This window comes from Micropterus salmoides, unplaced genomic scaffold (genome assembly GCF_014851395.1).
Source record: "Micropterus salmoides isolate LMB-PRFRI ecotype aquatic unplaced genomic scaffold, ASM1485139v1 Ms_hic_scaffold_2, whole genome shotgun sequence".
Lineage (NCBI taxonomy): Eukaryota > Metazoa > Chordata > Actinopteri > Centrarchiformes > Centrarchidae > Micropterus > Micropterus salmoides.
In genome coordinates, this window is record NW_024041150.1 from 50,116,489 (window position 1) to 50,137,000 (window position 20,512).

The 20,512-nt window shown below is 42.7% G+C and overlaps 1 pseudogene; it reads left to right on the forward strand.

Moving 5' to 3' along the window:
• Window positions 1–7,368: 7,368 nt before the first annotated feature.
• LOC119912677 lies at window positions 7,369–14,531 on the forward strand (annotated as a pseudogene).
• Window positions 14,532–20,512: the final 5,981 nt, after the last annotated feature.

Below are 20,512 nucleotides of genomic sequence, written 5' to 3' on the forward strand. Positions count from 1 at the left end.
CTGTTGTCTTATTTTGTCTTTGTCTATTAGCAAAAAGAGAATAAACAGAGAAGTACTAAAACACATAGACAGCTGGTCCAGAGACCTGCCGCCGAGGGCAGCTTCAGGCGTCAGCATAATCATTTACACAGTCTAGGTTTCTATGTTTTGGGGAACAGAGATCCTCTCTCGGCCTTGAATGAATATTCCAGGAGAGGAGAGGAACAACAAGAGGGGGAAAACACCAAAACAATCTCACAGCTCTGACCTAAACCCTAGTAAATGTGGACAGACTAACATAAGGAGAATAATAGATGAAAGGTTAAGGATAAAAACAAAATGCATATATATCTGTAAGACATAACAATAATAATAATATTAAAATACCATACATGAAAGATTAAATGTAAGAGGACACGATTTTCTGCCATAACAAGCATCATCAGTGCCTCAACAGTCTGGACCCAGGTGACCCAAACAATTACCACCCAATCTTTAATCTACCTTTCCTCAATAAAATCATGGAAAGAGCTGTGGCTGTCCAAAACCATGTGTTCTACATGATAAACTATTTGAATCTCACCAATCTGGTTTCGGTGTGCATCACAACACAGAGACTGCTCTCTATCCTCATCCTCTTTTACCTCTCTGCAGCCTTTGACGCAATCTCGCACACCCTCCTTAACAGCCTCTCTGACATATTGGCCTTACTGGCACCTTTAAAGACTTAAACATCACGCTGGTGCCAGTTAACAATGGTGTGCCCCAGGGATCTGTACTTGGTGAACCCCTTCTTTTCAATATCTACATGCTAACCCTTGGCTAGATTACATGGACTTAATTTCCACTGCTATGCTGATGACCCTCAGCTGTACATAAGCAACCAACTCTCAACCCAGCTGTACCCTTGCCACTTGTTAACTGCCTGCGAGACACAAAGACTTGGACAACTGCTAACTTCATCAAACTCAACAACAATAAAACTGAACTCATGGTGGTGGCTCCAGCGTCGCTGCTGAAGAAGGTCTTTGATGTCCTCCTGGAGGTAGATGGCTGCTCCATTTCTGCATCACCAGAAATGTGAAATCCGGGAATCATCCTGGACTCACCCTTCCATCCCAGTCTCACACCAGTAGTATCACAAAATCTGCTTTACAGGCTTCGGCCATACCGACCCAGGCGGATCTGGAACAATGTTAGCACAATACCGTTCAAATCAAATTAAATAAAAGTGAAGCATGTCAAGCACATTTAGCTCAAATCTGACAAAAAATCATCAAAATTATACAAATGGGAGCAAGAACACCTTTTTATGATACATTTTGTGTATTTCATAAGAATTCTGATTAATTTTGTAACTTTAAAAATTTTTCAATTAAGGTTTTAGGTGATTTCATAATCATGTTGAATCATTTGGTAAATAAGTTGCTTATTTTGTAAGAATTTCTCTTGTACTTTAAGTATTTTTTGCACATTTTGCTGTGAAATATCCTCATAACTAACTAAATAACCTGAATAGAAATATGAAGATGTGTGTAGCAGGAGCCTTCAGAGATCATAAAGATGAACAAATGAATAAAAATTTGATGTTTATTCTGCGTGGAGAGGACATCATTTTAGGACGTCTGTTAACCAGTTAAAGATGATATGAGGACATTTTTATGTCAAAATAAGAAATGAAACACACCCTTGTGTTGCACAGAGAGATGTGGAGACAGACTTTCAGGGTTTTTGAAGTCGGGTCCAGCGGATCATTATTGGACGTGAAAAGGACGGCACCATGTGACCCTCTGCTCACAACCATTAAACAACCAAAACCTGACGTCATCAGGAGACATTCACACTCACCTGTGCAGGTGTGTTTGCTGGGAGGTTCAGTACACAGAGAGATGAGATGATGGAGATCAATAAATGTCTCACTGTCATCTGCTGTGTTCATACCACAATGGAAATGAGTTTGTAACTTTCTTGTGTTTTCCTCGACAGTTCTGATAAATGTATAAAATCACTGTGATGGCATCTTATAAAGCATTTATTTTTGTTACTGCCTAATAAATCAAAATCAAATCAAATCAAAAAATCATAGTCAATAAAGGAAGTTTCATAAACTGTGAGACTGTGTTTTCAGCTTGTGTATCTATCCGTACGACGTTGACACAAACGTCCACTTGGACTCAAAGATGAACTGATTAGAGTTTAGGGGTCAAAGGTCACTGTGACCTGAAGGTGGCCTTGACAAACATGTTTTTGTCATAACTCCAGCACAGATGCAGGGGTTCTTACAACATTTCATACAGATGTTTCACGGGAAACAACAATGAAGTGATGATTTTTTACCCAACAGGTCAGAGGTCAGCTTCACTGTTTTGGCCATTATTCAACACCATAACTCAGGAACAGAAGGGGAGCTTGTGACCATATTTCACACTGAGTAGGTGGCACTTTCTCAAAGGTCACTGACCTCAAAATAGGTTTTCAGTCATAATTTCAGAACGAATTGAGCGCTTCCGGATTTCACACGTTACCAGGGGCAACACAATGAGTAAACAATAACCAACACAGTTAATATATACATAATACTAAATTAAAATACACAATACAAAATACTAACATCACCTCCTGCCCTCAACTGGTACTGATTTATCTCTTAACTCAGGAACCTTAGAAACAGCTGTAGAACCAGATATATGTTTAGACTGTTTTGCTTCCCTCAATCTTTATCAACTAACTTCAATAATTTCTTCATCTAAACCATCAACCTGCCTCTTAGACCCCATCCCGACTAGGCTGCTTAAAGATGTTTTACCCTTAGTCAGCACCTCTATACTAGATATGATCAATCTATCTTTATCAACAGGCTATGTACCACAGTACTTTAAAGTAGCTGTAATTAAACCTCTTCTGAAAAAGCCCAAACTTGATCCGGATGTTTTAGCCAACTATAGACCTATATCTAACCTTCCATTTCTCTCTAAGGTTCTGGAGAAAGCAGTTGCTAAACAGCTGTGTGACTTTCTACAGAGCAATAGTTTATTTGAGGATTTTCAGTCAGGATTTAGAGCTCATCATAACACAGAGACAGCACTGGTGAAAATTACTAAGGACCTCCTTATTGCATCAGACAAAGGACTTGTCTCTGTACTGGTTTTATTAGATCTTAGTGCTGCATTTGATACCATTGACCATCAGATCCTATTGCAGTGACTGGAACATTTAACTGGCATTAAAGGATCATTTAAGTAAACATTTTGTTCCGTTACTCTAAAACATGTTGTGAAGAATATGATACAGAGTGTTCACATTTACACAACCTGACCATGACTTGTGTGTCTGTGTCTCTATATTTATGTGACTTCAGTGATGAGTGGAGAAAGACTATGGACAGCCAGTAGTTAGTGTGTTCTTCAACCAAACACAGTGCTGGTTCAAGCCTTCAATGAACACAGAAGAAGAAGAAGAAGAGAGCAACAACGTTGGTTGTGTTTAGGTGTAAGCTCTATTACGAAACAAAATATCTGGACCTCAGTCATCTCTAAACCCTGATGAGGACACCAGTCAGTCATCAGACTAGAGAAGGACTGTTCATTGGTAAGTTACAGAAATAAAACATGTAGTAAGAAACACTGAGTTGCAGTGAGATCACCTCTGTTAGGAACTGAACTGAAACACCTTGTAGAAAATAATTTCCTCCATGCAGATGTTTTGCTCTTGTTTTTATGGGATCTGAAGAGGAAACAGGTTTGGAGACAATCAGAAACATATCTATAAAAAAAGATCTTGTTGGATGTGATTCCTCAAAGTATTTCTCACGTGTCTTTCTTTTGAGTGTGTTCCTAAATATTTTGGATTGATATGTGAAACTTTAAACAGGTCAGACGGTCCTGCTTCATGATGGTGATGTTTGAATTTATTTGGAAAAAACCTCAATGGACAAAAATGTTTCTAGTTTTTGGCAAATTCCACAAGTATGAAAACTGATATGAACCTTTATCATCACTCTCTAGTCAAGCTGTAAAATAGATAAAGAAATAATAGAAAAGCAACAAACAATATTTAAAACCTCATGTCCTGATGTTATTGTTATCCGCCTCTTCATTTGTTTATTTTTATTATTGTTTGGCTCGATAAGACAACGTACATACTCATATTTGCTTGACTGACGCATTGAAAATGCTGTCAATTAAAATGTAATTTGTCCTCCTGTTCACCTTCTTTATGAGAATAAATTGCACTGCATTCAGGTAGCATATTAGTATGATTCCTGATTAAACATATTTGAGGCGTTCTTTTGCAGAAACAGAATCTCCATTTGTGTTTCTGATCCTGAATCTGGTCCCTTTTGTGTGCCCTGCAAATGTTCTTAAATTGTGTTTCTTTTGCGAACTTCAGGGAAAGTCAAACAAACGGGTGTTTGTTTATTCAGAAAGGCTTTAAGCCTCTGATACTCAGAGGTAATATTTTGATTTATTTTACACAATAGTAGGCCTATTCATTTCAAACCGTTTGATCCTTCTGCCATGTGAGTCGGCGTTTCTCATTTCTCCAGTTTTATGTACGTACTCATGGTTCAGAGTTTACTTACAGGACGCACGTTCTGCCGTCAAGTTTGTTTTTCATAGATCACAACTTTGTCTTGGGAAGTGGCGTGCGCATGTTTCCAGCCCTGTTTTGTTCGTACGCTCCGTTTATAAATGAGGCCACTGGTCTTATTAGGCCACAACTGGTTTCCTCTGTAGTTTTAGTAACTAACTGAACAGTAACAGTAATCCATCACATCTGATTTCTTTCTTTTTGTATAAAATAGAACAAAGTGTGAAATCCAACATTTTCACATTTAGAGAAAAGACTGAAGAGAAATCACAGAGAGATCAGAAACAATCCAGCACTGATCCACTTAAGTTACTCTGACATGTTCAGTCACTAACACCCTGTTGGCTTCACTGGACTATGACTAGTGTCTTTACTGGGACCTGTGTGGACCTGGATCTAGTCTCAGAGTCCTGTTTCTGTGTTTTAAAGTCTTATTGTGTCCCCTGCCAGTTGAAAGCTTCCTGCAGTTCTGTCCAATAATCTGTCTAATTTATACTCAGCAGGTCTCAGATGAAGCTCTTCCTTCATGGTTGTGATGATGTTGTTGAACAACTCGTAATGTTTCACATCAACACGCTCGGAGCTGGATGGAAAACCCCGAGTTAACAGAGCCAGTCCATAAGCAGCTTCATGATACTGGTTCTCCAGGACGGCCCTTGTTAGACTCAGTGAGACCAGATCACCCAGAGAGACCCAGACTCAGTTAAACCAGCTCCAGGATTCAGGACCCACATGTGAGGGAGCAATAAAGAGTATTTAGGATTCATTTCTGATTTGGATTCCACACACATGGAATCATTTTCATTTGCTGAATCATCATGAAGACGTTCAGAGCCTCTGCTGCTGCTGTTATTCCCTTTTACACTTCTGGAGGAATATTAATATTAGAATTTCCCCTTTTACTGTCCGTCAGATCGGCCGACCAATCAACAAGCAGCCTGTTTCTGCCCGGCAACAGACGTCCTCATAGGATCCAGCCGGGGCTCCTCTCTGCTCCACCTGTGAAAGTGAGGGGAACATCCTGGATGATGGAGGAGCTCGGTGGATCTCTGGGTCACCGGCTGGAGGACGGAGGAAGCAGAATGACCCGGAGACAACATGCTGCCCGTGAGGACGTCCCAGCAGAGACACGGAGGGGAGGGTTACACCATCACTACACACATCACTACTGTGTGTGTTACGACTGTGGTGGCGGTGGTTCCAGCTTGTGGCAGATGATTGGCTGCTCCCTGATGGCTTGCTATTTAAGCGGAGAAGATCTTGGCATCTTCCTCCTCTCTTTACAGGCCATAGTCTGATCTTGTTTAAATAGGGGTGGGCCGCCAGTTCTGTTTCCCTTCTCTTGCTCCTGGTTATTTTAGTCAGGGAGGTCAGCTGCTTGTGTTTGGTTTTTGTTTGTTTGATAGGTTTGTGCTGATTTCTAGTTAGAGGTGTTTTGTTTGTTATGTTGGCCTTGGCTCACCCTGAAGTAAACTAGTTTATCACTACTTCTTACATTTATATTACATTACTACTTGTTTCATTCTGTTGTAAATAAATTCACGATTCCTTATTTAGTCTACGTTGTGTTCATGTCTGGGCCCCTAGACCGGGCCCCTAGTGTTGAAGAACAAACATCACATGACACACCTGTCTTTCTACAACACTTCCTCGCTGACATCAGCTTGTTGTGTGGAGACATTTGTCTTGATGACGGCTTTTTTTCATCCCCACGCATGCACTTCCATCAGGCGCAACATACTCAGAGTTGATTGTACTTATTCTGATCAGCTGATCTGGAAACGAAACTCAGAGTTTCACATCTTTGGGCGGCTGTGGCTCAGGAGGTAGAGCGGGTTGGCCGTTAATCGGAAGGTCGGTGGATCAATCCCTGGCTCCCCCTGGTTGCGTGTCGAAGTGTCCTTGGGCAAGATACTGAACCCCGAATTGCCCCTGTGTGAATGTTAGTTTCCGTTTGAGCACTTAGGCTCAGTGTATGAATGTGTGTGACTGGTAAATGCAGATGTAGTGTAAAAGCGCTTTGAGTGGTCGAAAAGACTAGAAAGGCGCTATACAAGTACGGAGCATTTACATCTCAGTCAACTCAGAGCTCAGGGTGAAGCTCAGAGTTTGTTAAGCCTGCTTTCTGAAACAGGGCCCAGGCGTGTGTTGCTCTGTTTGTGTCTTTGTACTACTACAGGCTACATTCACAACACACAGTTTTCCTTCAGTGGCTTTGTGTTTGCATCTGTTTGGGCTGCTCATTAATGCAGCTGAATAGCCAGCTGATGTCCACATGTTCAGCTCTCTGCCTCCTATTCAAGCTGATCACCTGAAGAGAGGTGAAAATGCGCATCAGTCGCCTTTTCAAGCAGCTGATCCCCATTTGAATAGAGAGCCGACCTGGACAAACACACATGGCCCGTTAAGTGAACAGCTTCACTGTGATGTTAATGATGTGTTTGGACTCTCTTAGCTGCCGAGAGAAGCAGCAGATGTTTGTGAACAAACTGTTTCATCTGATTTCAAATTCTTAATGATTCTGCCTTCCTGTAAATTCAACATTAAATGTAACACATGAAGTTATTTCTGTCTTTGTTGTACAAAAAGCTTCAGCAGGATATTTTCATGAGCCTCTGATGTGATAATAACAAGCGCTTCATTAAAACTCTGCTCTGTGTGAAGCACACTCCCTCATACACATCAAATATGATCAGCTGGTTTCAGGAAACCAACTAACTAAACTTCATCTTCTGCCTGAAATCAAGGAGCCATGTTTCTAAACGGCCTTAGCGACAGTAACTAAGGGGCGGGGCGGGGCGAGACGCCGTGACATCGCGAGAACACTCCGCGGGATCCCGCAGCGCTCCTGTATCTGAGCCTGAAGAGCTCCGAGACCAGAATCCAGACTCAGTCCAGGACAACACGGTCCACCAGTCACAGCGGAGACCTGCAGGACGATGGAGAACCAGAACCCGGACCGCAGGAGCCAAACAGCAGCCTCGTGCTCTGATAGCGCCGATGTTCAGGTCAGTGTTCATGACTTCATCACGAGACTAAAGACACGAGGAAGAGTCTCGAGGGTCCGTGTATCATCCGTTCATTCTGTTGTTAGAGATCAGAGCCTGAAAACCCGCTCCAGGGTTTGTGTTGACGTGGTTTGATTTCCAAAGTGTCTCCGTGGTTCCTGTTTTCATCTTGAAGAGAAGCTGAAAGAAAACATTTCTCTTTTCTTTGTTGTGTAACTGTCGCCATTTTCCCGCGCGGCGCATGCGCGGTGCGGCCCGTGTTGTGTCGGAGGGCGCGCAGAACAAACAATGATGGTGAAAATGAAGCAGAGTCATTATATTTGCTCGTGTGTTGGTGAGTTTCTCTCAGTGACAAACAGTCTGCCTGCATTATTGTTCTCTGAATGATCGTCGTGCAGGTTTCAGCTCTAAATAGTATCTGTGGAGACTCTTTGTAGAGATCAGAGTCAGTCTGGAGTTTAGTTTTCCTCTTCTGATGTTAGCGTTCACTGTCTGTTAAGTGATGTGAGGTACTGTAACAGTAGGCAGAGTCATCTGCGTTATTATCATTATATTAAAGTTTTTTCTTGTAGCTCTACGATGTTTTATGTAATCAGAATCAGCTTTATTGCCAGGTATGTGAACACATACGAGGTATTTGACTCTGGATTGTACATTGCTCACAATGTGCGTACTCATACAAAAATAAACAATAATTAAAATAAAATCAGACAATGACTACTGTGAGCACAGGATGTACATGTCAGGAGGGGGGGATGTGATGTACAGGTACATATACATGCACACATGTACACAGTGTGCCTCTGACCTTGTGTGTGTGCAGGAGTTATGACTTGAGGTAGGTGGAATGGTATACAGTTTCTACAATATAACAGTATGAACAGCACTGAAATAGAGAATGGTAAATAAATAATGGAAACCAGTAAACAGGTGCTGATTAGAGAGTTTCTGAGTTGAGGAATTGTTCCTGACACTGTGAGTCAGAAATCAGCTGTTCATCAGAGTGATGGCTTGTGGGAAGAAACTGCTTCTGTGTCTGTTGGTTTTGGCGTACAGTGCTCTGTAGCGCCTACCAGAGGGGAAGAGCTGGAACAGGTTGTGTCCAAGGTGAGATGGATCTGCAGTGATGTTTCCTGACTCTGGAAATGTAAAAGTCCTGAATGGAGGGCAGGTTGGCACTGATGATCTTTTCTGCAGTCCTGACTGTCCGTTGTAGTCTGCTCCTGTCCTTTTTGGTGGCAGATCCAAACCAGACAGTGATGGAGGTGTTGGGCTCCCAGAAACCTGAAGGATTCCCAGCAGACACAGGGCTGTTGATTATGGTGATGGGAGCAGAGTGGGGGGGGCTCCTCCTGAAGTCCACAGTCATCTCCACAGTTTTGAGCGTGTTAAGCTGCAGGTTGTTCTGACCGCACCAGAGAGCCAGCTGATCAACCTCCGGATGAGGCCGATGACCGTTGTGTCATCAGTGAACTTCAGAAGTTTTACAGATGGGTCTTCTGAGGTGCAGTCGACATATCCTGTTACTGACATGGAGGCACTGATTGCTTGTCTAATTGTTTGAATATTGTCTGTGAAGAAGGAGGCAGATTCATTGCAGGCCCTGGTGGATAGAAGGTCAGAGGCTACAGACAGGAGGGTTGGTTAGCCGGTCGACAGTAGCAAACAGGGCACGTGCATTATTAGTGTTTTTGGTGATGATGTCAGAGAAGAAGAACGCTTTGCATTTCTCAGCTCTAAATTATAAATGCGAAGTCTCTCTTTATAGATGTCATAATGAACCTGGAGGTTTGTTTTCCTCCACCTGCGTTCAGCTTTTCGACACTCTCTTTTTTGAGTTCTACCAGCGTGGCATTTCTCCATGGAGATCTTCTCTTACCAGAGACCACCTTCACCTTGGCTGGTGCAATGGCATCAATAACATTTGTAATTTTAGAACTGAAATTATCTATAAGCTCATTGACTGAGACCCGTGAGAGGGCGGGTGTTGAGGAGAAAGCCTCAAAAAATTTTTCCCTACTGTTTTCAGTGATATGCCGTTTTGTGATCACCTCTGCTTTAATATTTGTGTGCACGCAGATAGCACTCTCAAAGAAAACACAGGATGATCACAGAGAGCAACATCCGTCACCACAACCTTGGAAATGTCCAGACCCTTGGAGATGACCGAGTCCAAAGTGTGCCCCTTATTGTGTGTGGGCCTCGTCACATGTTGAGTCAGTCCATAATTATCAAGAACACAACAAAGTTCTTTAGTCCCTCTGTCCTGGGGGTTGTCAACATGGATGTTAAAATCACCAACAATAACAACACAGTCAAAGTCCTGTAGATATTTAGAAAAATTGCTCGAGAAGAGGAATTCACAAATCCTGCCTGTTACTCGTCCTCCTATTTCCCAAGGAAATGATTTACTCTTAGGCTTTGCACCAAGAGCGTTCCAGGGAGGACTAACACTTTCAGATTTATTACCCCGTACACAGGCCTCCTGCTTCTTTGTAGTCTTGTTGGTGCTAATTAGCTGTATGTTAGCATGCTCTTGTCCGCTGTTTTGGGTCCGCGGTAAAGTGGTGTCATTGCCACATAATCCATTCACTTCCACATTCACTTCTAACCTGTGGATCTTGGTTTCCAGCACTGCAATTTTCTGTAGAGGTCTATTTGGATAATAGACCTCTTTCCTGTATAAACTCCACTTAGAACAGGTGGATATTGAAAGCTGGTGTGTATGTGGGCTATAAAACCTTTTCCTAAATGGATTATGTTAATAAATAGATTACTGTCCCAATAAGCAGCACGTGCCTTTACAGCCTTTTAATCATTGGTACCAACTTCATCTCCTGTAATATCTTCACTTTCCTCACTAGATGAAGAACTTGAAGTGATAAAAATAATTACCATCACATTCATAGTTTGTGAGGTGGATGGATTATCTCGGCAAAGGAGAAGTGCTCACTAACACAGATGACTGTGTTTGACTGATTGGTGAACAGTATTTTAAGTTTTAGTAGTATATAATAACAATGCCCCCTCTGCTTCGCCTCGACCCCAGGCAGGTCCTGGTTCTGTCCCGGTCTCTGCTTGGCTCTAAGCGCAGTCCTCATCAGAGACAATAATGCTGACATCGTGGAAGCTCTGACATGCAAAACAACAAACATGTTAGGAGACAGGACTTTCACGTTCGTGTAGTGTAACTGATGGAAACAGGAAAATGGGTATCGGCCTGTTTTTTAGCTTAGCCCAATGTTACCGCATCTGTTAGCACAGCTACCTGTTACTAACAGTTAGCTAGCCAGCTCGTTACTTATTGAAACTCAATCTTTTTAAACCTGCTTACTTCTTTAACTGGGTTAGTTGTTTATTTTCAAGATGATACATTTAGATGTTTTCTTACCCCTCATGTGAGACGCTGCATTGCGCTCCTCTACTCTCGTCACACTGTGCTCGTCCTCCAGCGGTGTCGGCAATGCCCATTCACATGTTTTGGGGGCATCGCTTTGGAAGGAGCCCAGAAAGAAGGGGGTGGGAGTTTCTCTCTTGGATACTTTCAAAATCCAGCAGTTTCTTGCTAATTTCTCAAACTTACCTAACCTGCCTTTAAAGGTTACGTATGTAAGTGGTGAGGGTTGCAAATTGCATGAAATTACAAACCAGCTACATATTTAAGCTACAAAGTTTAATTGGCTGATCTGAACTTCGTCACTGGAAGCTGCTGTTTTCTTGCTAATTAGTGATCAGCTGATTGTCTCACGAACGTAACGGACAAAGCCAAAACAGAGCGCTGGAGAGAGAGTAACTACATGAAGTTAACACCACAAGTCAAAGCACAGCCCTGGACAATAAACCAATCCAACTAACTGTAGATGATTTTTTTCTACCAGGGCAGGAAAGGTTTAGCTGGCTGATGCTTCCATGCCGCCAATTAACGTTACTGATCAACTGATTGTCTTGCTAACATGACCGGCAAAGCCAAACCACAGGCTTGAGAATAAGTAGGCGACATGAAATTAATCCATATTTCACACCACTGACAGGGGGAACACGTCTCTGTGATTATGGCCAGCTTAGCTAAAACTATCAAACAGCTTTCATTTGCATCTCTAAAGTCTGACAAACTTAAGTTAATTACCTGTCCAGCAGAAAACAGACCACTTCAGCACTGATTTGAAAATATCTGACCCACATTATAGCCTTCCATCTGGGAAAATCCAACATCCGTGATTTCTGCCGTCAGCTGTCTGTATCTGTCCCGACTCCGTCTGGCTTCATGGTATAAAGATCCACAGGCTGTCGGCTCTCCTGTTATGTAACATCTGTGCTCGTTCATTTGTTCAAATGTCACTGCTCTTCTTTTAATAAACCAGAAGACTACTCATAGACTGTATATTACTGTTATTATTCCCTCTTCTTCTTTGGACTATTCAACGTAGTGACAGACATCTACACGTCCAGAATTACACAAGCAGAAGAAGAACGCCGTGATGACGAAACGCACGCTGTAACGCTGTTTGTTTGTTCGTTGTCAGCTATTGTAGAAACATGCTGACAAAATACAGCGACCTCCAAAGAAGGGGGTGCTTGTGGTTATGTAGATATAAATGTCTCATTCTAAAGTAATGAAAACAAAACAGTTCATTATGTAAGATCTTGATACACTACTGAAAACATAGTTATGGATCTTATATTGCATTTCTGTTGATAGATCCTCAGTAATATTACACACTGAACCTTTAAAAGTACAGATTAAAAAAATTACAAAAACTTCTCAATTGCAGTAACTAATTGTAATTTGTTACTTTCCACCTCTGTTACTTATTTAGTATTCAGTACTGAGTGTGTATGTGCTCATTATGTGGTACAGTATGTTGTGTGATTACAAAGATGTGCTCTGTCATTTATGGCTCCACCATGACATCTCACTTCCTGTTTTTCTCTGTTGATATAGAGAAAGACAGGAGAAGATGGACTCAAACATCATCGCTTTCAGCACTGTGACAAATCCTTCACAACATCAGGATATTTGAAGATTCATCAGAGTTTTCACACTGGAGAGAAACCGTACAGCTGTGACCAGTGTGGGAAAGCATTCACTAGACTAGTCCATCTAATAAACCACCAACGTGCTCACACTGGAGAGAAACCGTACAAGTGTGAGCAGTGTGGAAAAAGGTTTCCTCAATCAGGTGACCTAAAAGTCCACCAACGTGTTCACACTGGAGAGAAACCATACTGGTGTGACCAGTGTGGAAAAAGTTTCACTACATCAGGTAACCTAAAAAGCCACCAACGTGTTCACACTGGAGAGAAACCGTACAGCTGTGACCAGTGTGGAAAAAGTTTCACTACATCAGGTAACCTAAAACACCACCAACATGTTCACACTGGAGAGAAACCGTACAGCTGTGGCCAGTGTGGAACAACTTTCAGTAGATCAGAGTCCCTAAAAAGCCACCAACGTGTTCATGCTGGAGAGAAACCGTACTGGTGTGACAGTGTGGAAAACTTTCACTACATCAGGTAACCTAAAAAGCCACCAACGTGTTCACACTGGAGAGAAACCATACTGGTGTGACCAGTGTGGAAAAGCTTTCACTATATCAGGTAACCTAAAAAGCCACCAACGTGTTCACACTGGAGAGAAACCATACAGCTGTGACCAGTGTGGAAAAGCTTTCACTATATCAGGTAACCTAAAAATCCACCAACGTGTTCACACTGGAGAGAAACCGTACAACTGTGACCAATGTGGCAAATCTTATACCAACAGGAGAACCTTTAGAAGACACAAATGCATCCACAAAGCATCAGAGTGACAGTTTTCACAGAGCCGAGCTAGCTGTTTCTCCTGCCCTGAATACAACCACCTGTTATCATGTGACTGTGCTGGATTAACGTCATGTGATGACAGCTGAGGAAGTGTGATTTGGATAGAGCTGGAAAGCGTCAGTCCAGAGGTTTTATCAGCCAATAGCAAAACTAATTTGCAGTAGTCCCATACAGTAGAGGGCAGTCACTGCTTTTTTATAGCGCTATATGTAGAATTCAGAATCAGATTTGGAATCCATCAACAACACTACTAAATACCTATACAGATTAGTTATCAGCTGAAATAAGAGTGTACTGACCCTTTAAGAAGGCAATGTGATGTGGTCAAAAGCTCCAACAAACAGGTGGTATGGAGAGAGGTGGTAAAGGTAGCGCAGCAAAATATTTAAGTTACTTAGGAAGTTGGTAGTCTGGCAGTAAATGTGCAGTGTAGGTCACAGTCTGTCCGTTGAGTCTGTTGTTTCTGCAACCGCTGGAAAAGTGAAGGTTAAATTAGTTGTAGGAATTCATTCATTTTCTTTTCTTTTTTTTAGCTGCTATTTTTATCCAAAGCGACGTAGAACTGCTGCATTAAACTGGTGTCCTGTTCACATACTGTACATCTTGATAGTTAAATTATATTTCAGTGTCCAGAGGAGTGACAACTGGTTGTTAAAGGAAGGACGCTGGTGACCAGGAGGAGCTGAGGCTAGTAAAGTAAATCAGTGATGTGAACTAGTCCTTTTAAGCAATTGAGGATTGGATTGAATGTGCAAATTAATTAGGAAATTAGAAAAAAAGATGCATCAAGATGGATCGTTGCCCTCTGAATTGTAATCAAATCAAACCGTGAGGTGCCAAGAGATTCTCATCCCTACTGCCCAATCAGTTTACCCATTCAATTACTTTAAAATGTTTTGTAGAGCAGTTGCCACGATGTCTCCAATTGTCCACTGCACCTGTGACAACATCTGAGCCTCTTCTTACATGATGTTATATGGTTGGCAACAGGTCTTCTCTTGAGCAATCTCTCGCCACCCTGAGAATGAGTTTCCTTGATGTAATTATGTTGTGCTTTTGAGCTAAACTCCAAAATGTTCAAAATGCATACAAATTGTTCATAAAGTGAAGAAACGTAAATAAAAGTTGTTTTCAAACGCAAAATGTGTCACTTTACTTACAGCAAACAATTCCTTGTTAAGTACTTATTAGTTCATATTTAGTTCATCCAACGAAGGTTAAAATGAAGGGCAGCTGAACTTGGTTGAAGCTACTGGAAGACGTTTCGTCCCTTATCCAAAGGACTTCTTCAGTTCTGACTGACTGGCAGGGAAACTCAGCTATTAACCTCAGTGGGGTCGTTATCTCGGGTCATCGATACCGCTGGTTCGTTAGTGTTCCTTGTTGCTGTGACGACAGTCGTTACAGTCGTTGAGACTACCTGTGGCCAAGACTGAACGACCATCGTTGGTATCTTCACCTGAGGCCAATAGGTTACGTTTGTTGAGTTTCCTGGGAAGTGATGAAAGGACAGCATTGTAAGTGGGGGATAAGTGGTGGCGTAGACCCCCTCCCCTGTTCAATGACGGCTTCTCAACCCTGGTGTAGATGGCTTCCTTGACACCTCTTTCAAACCATCCATCTTCTCTGTCTAAAATGTGCACCTGGTGGTCCTCAAACGAGTGTCCTCTGTCCTTCAGATGTAAGTAGACAGCAGAGTCTTGACCTGAGGAGTTGGCCCTTCTGTGTTGAGCCATGCGTTTGTGTAGTGGTTGTTTAGTCTCCCCAATATACAGGTCTGTGCATTCCTCACTGCATTGGACCGCATACACTAGATTGCTTTTCTTGTGTTTGGGTGTGCGGTCTTTGGGGTGTACCAGTATCTGTCTTAGTGTGTTCTTGGGTTTAAAAAACACAGGGATGTTATGTTTGTTAAAAATCCTCCTGAGTTTCTCTGATACTCCAGACACATATGGAATCACAATGTTGTTGCGTTTGACCTTCTTTTCCTCCTCCCCTGTAGTTTTGTTCTTCTTGGATTTTGTGGCTGTCTTCACAAAGGTCCATTTAGGGTATCCACAGGCTGTAAGTGCCCCCTTCAGGTGGTTCTGTTCCTTCTCTCTGGCTTGGGCGCTTGTTGGTATGTTTTCTGCTCTGTGGTGCAGTGTTCTCATGACCCCTAGCTTGTGCTCCAGTGGGTGGTGGGAATCGAACAGTAGGTATTGGTCTGTGTGTGTGGGTTTTCTGTAAACACCAATCTGCAGGCTCCTGTCCTCTTCAATGTGTACAGCACAGTCCAGGAAGGCCAAACTGTTGTTGTGAACATCTTCTCGTGTGAACCTGATGTTACTGTCCACAGAGTTGATGTGTTCTGTGAAGGCTTGCACTTCCTGGCTTTTGATTTTGACCCAGGTGTCGTCCACATATCTGTACCAGTGGCTCGGTGCTATTCCTCTGAAGGAGTTGAGGGCTTTATTCTCCACTTCTTCCATGTAGATGTTGGCCACAATCGGGGATACCGGTGAGCCCATGGCACAGCCATGCTTCTGTCTGTAGAATCTTCGCCATTACACCACAGCAACTACCGATAGTAGACCTCATCACAGTCACAGAATCGGCCATTAGGAAAAACAAATTAACAGAAACAGAAGCGGAACAGCTCAGACTAAAGGTATCTGCAGCCCTTTCTAATGCGAAGGCTCCCCCTTCCAACCTCACCATCCAAGAAAGGAAGGCTGTGACATCTCTGAGCAAGGATCAAAACATCACTATCCTACCTGCTGACAAAGGAAGATGCACGGTAGTACTTAACACAGTTGACTACCAGAACAAAGTCAACACACTACTAATGGACACAAACATGTATGAGACACTGAGACGAGACCCAACCAGCGGATACAAGAAAAAGGCCATAGAATGTCTACAACAGTTACAGAAGGACAACACCATCACCCGTGAACAATATTACCGTTTGTATCCTGGAGAAGCCATTCCATGCATTTATGGACTACCCAAGATACACAAAGAAGGAGCCCCACTCAGGCCGATTATCAGCAGCATTAACTCGGTCACTTACAACATTGCCAAACACATTTCCACCATCTTAGCTCCATTGGTGGGAAACACTCCTCACCACATCCAAAACTCTATTGACTTTGTAAACAAAGTTCGAGGACTAAAACTGGATCCAGATGAAACCATGGTATCCTATGACGTGACTTCTTTGTTCACCTGCATCCCCACCATAGTGTTAGTAGAAACCGTTAGGAAACGGCTAACACAAGACAACACCCTGGACAACAGAACCAGACTCAGCCCTGACCAAATCTGCAAATTACTCGACCTCTGTCTAAACACCACCTATTTCCAGTACAACGGTGGATTCTACAGACAGAAGCATGGCTGTGCCATGGGCTCACCGGTATCCCCGATTGTGGCCAACATCTACATGGAAGAAGTGGAGAATAAAGCCCTCAACTCCTTCAGAGGAATAGCACCGAGCCACTGGTACAGATATGTGGACGACACCTGGGTCAAAATCAAAAGCCAGGAAGTGCAAGCCTTCACAGAACACATCAACTCTGTGGACAGTAACATCAGGTTCACACGAGAAGATGTTCACAACAACAGTTTGGCCTTCCTGGACTGTGCTGTACACATTGAAGAGGACAGGAGCCTGCAGATTGGTGTTTACAGAAAACCCACACACACAGACCAATACCTACTGTTCGATTCCCACCACCCACTGGAGCACAAGCTAGGGGTCATGAGAACACTGCACCACAGAGCAGAAAACATACCAACAAGCGCCCAAGCCAGAGAGAAGGAACAGAACCACCTGAAGGGGGCACTTACAGCCTGTGGATACCCTAAATGGACCTTTGTGAAGACAGCCACAAAATCCAAGAAGAACAAAACTACAGGGGAGGAGGAAAAGAAGGTCAAACGCAACAACATTGTGATTCCATATGTGTCTGGAGTATCAGAGAAACTCAGGAGGATTTTTAACAAACATAACATCCCTGTGTTTTTTAAACCCAAGAACACACTAAGACAGATACTGGTACACCCCAAAGACCGCACACCCAAACACAAGAAAAGCAATCTAGTGTATGCGGTCCAATGCAGTGAGGAATGCACAGACCTGTATATTGGGGAGACTAAACAACCACTACACAAACGCATGGCTCAACACAGAAGGGCCAACTCCTCAGGTCAAGACTCTGCTGTCTACTTACATCTGAAGGACAGAGGACACTCGTTTGAGGACCACCAGGTGCACATTTTAGACAGAGAAGATGGATGGTTTGAAAGAGGTGTCAAGGAAGCCATCTACACCAGGGTTGAGAAGCCGTCATTGAACAGGGGAGGGGGTCTACGCCACCACTTATCCCCCACTTACAATGCTGTCCTTTCATCACTTCCCAGGAAACTCAACAAACGTAACCTATTGGCCTCAGGTGAAGATACCAACGATGGTCGTTCAGTCTTGGCCTCAGGTGAAGATACCAACGATGGTCGTTCAGTCTTGGCCACAGGTAGTCTCAACGACTGTAACGACTGTCGTCACAGCAACAAGGAACACTAACGAACCAGCGGTATCGATGACCCGAGATAACGACCCCACTGAGGTTAATAGCTGAGTTTCCCTGCCAGTCAGTCAGAACTGAAGAAGTCCTTTGGATAAGGGACGAAACGTCTTCCAGTAGCTTCAACCAAGTCCAGTTGCCCTTCATTTTAACCTTCGTTGGATAACTATGACCTGGATGACTGAGAATCTTCATAGATATTTAGTTCATATGGTATTATGTCCACCTGTAATATATTACATTATTATTATTACACTTCACTTAAAACAAACAAAGACATGCTATATAACATTACACATTTCTATAAGCTATTACTCCATTTTATATCCATCTATCCATCGTCAACTGCTTATCCTGCATACAGGGTTGGCTGGAGCCAATCCCAGATGGCATCAGGCGAAAGACGGGGAACACCCTGGACAGGTCGACAGTCCACTTTATATCAGTAATTCTAAATTGTGACTGAAGTGTATTTATAACGAGGCAGAGTCGATAGTGTAATTAACTATGAAACATGGTCGGAGATTCTTGGCGCACAGTGGTATAAACTGGGATTACTATTAGTTATAAAACATTAAATTAAAAGGTTATGAACTTTGCTATAGCGCCTAATGCATGTTTGTAAGTGATTATAACAATTGTTATAATCTCTAATTGGAAGCATTATATTGTGTTATAAATATATGCGCAAGTCATTATAGCGATGACCTTCATTAAAAGTGTTATAGCGATGGTGGTGCAGAACATGTTGCTCCAAAATCTTCCACATGTGTGAAACTAGTTTGAGATCTGGTGACTGTAAAGGCTGCAGCATTTTATTCACATCATTTTCATCCTGACCGTTCAGTGAGCCCTGGAGCACGAAGCATCTGCATTTCATGTTTCTCCACTCGTTTATTCAACAAATAATGAACAATGAAGAATTTTAAATCTGTCCAGTGAACTTCCAAAGGATCCTCGGCTATCTCGTGACCTTAGCAGAACTCAGGAGGTCAGTAATGGAAACGTTGGATGACAGTTTCTTGATTTATGACAGACCAGCAAGAAAGGTCAAGAGCAACTCTGACAACCTGAGACACTTTAGTGACTCATAAATTGCCTGACCTGACCGTGGCTAGGAGAACCTGATACCACCATCTTAAAAATCAACATCATGAGCTCTGGTGTCCATCAAGTGAAACTCAGGACTCAGAAGACAAAGGACGGAGAGACTGACTTTGCAATGCAGAATTGAAAGGTACACTAATCGATATATGAGCTTAACCACAAAAGAAGGTGAGGTTTTGAGTTAACATGCTGATCTGGCTGCAGGACTGTGGAATAAACATAGTCCCAAATGGATGTTATCCGTCTTGCGCACGCGCAGGTCGAGTATTTAATATCAACAAAGCCACCTGTGACCTGGGATGATGCGGGGCGTGGCTTATATAAGCCCACATCATCAGGAAAAATGTCCCTACAAAATCTTTCTCGCCAAGATTCTGAGTGACAGAGAACTCTGGCAGTCATCCAGAATTCATAGAACCGTAGTTACATATGTAACTCTTGTTCTATTTCATTCTTCCTGACCGCCAGAGGCAGCGCTTAACACTGGATGACTGCTACCAACGTCATCACGAGGAATCCCACCTTACCGTGAGCGGTCAGAAAGTTCCCGCAAGGCAGCTGCTGCTACTGCATGGGGAGCAGCGACATTGACCCAATAAAAACAGGCAAAGGTGCATGGTGTAGCCCAGGTGGCTGCAGTGCAAATCTCACTCAGAGGCACCCCCCCATAGCTGCAGGCATTTCGGGCTCGGATGACAGATGTGGCCCCTGTCAAATAAGTTGAGATCCCAATGCTCTTGCTATCAGGTCGCAAAGAAGAAAACAATGAGTGAGAAAAGGGAAGTGCAACATACTTCCATCTGCAAAACACAGAGCTTAACAATACTATAAGCAATATATTGAATAATAATTAAAAGAAAGATATTTGGTATTAAACATGATATGATGGTTAATAAATTGAATTGATCTTCCGATTGTAAAATACATAATATGGTTAAAGTACGGAGAATTAGGGTAAAGGTTAAATAACTGTGCAAAAGGTCACTAAGTTTGGGTGAAGACATCATGACTATGAGTCATTGGGAGAGAAGGGTCAGCAAGGGGAAATGAAATGGCCAAATAAGGACATCTCTGGCCCAACTGAATTTAAGGATGAACAAGCTATGTGACAGTAGTCACATGGACAGGATAAGGGTGGTGGCTGATATGACAAAGAAATCAGCCACGGAATAGTATATATAAAGAGAAGCCAGAAAGAGATCGGGGTTATTCCTCGGCAGATCTCAAGAGGCATCGGACTTGGAGCAAGACCATCACCGCACCGGACCAAGAGCCCAAGACAATAGATGGGGATTTGAACAGCAAACAACTAGGGAACACTTCAGAGATTCTTCAGGGGACTTCAAGAGATCGAGCCACAGAGGGTAACCACAATGACCAAACCAACTGAAGAATTATCGGACTCTGAAGATTTTCTCTCACTCATGATGCAATGAA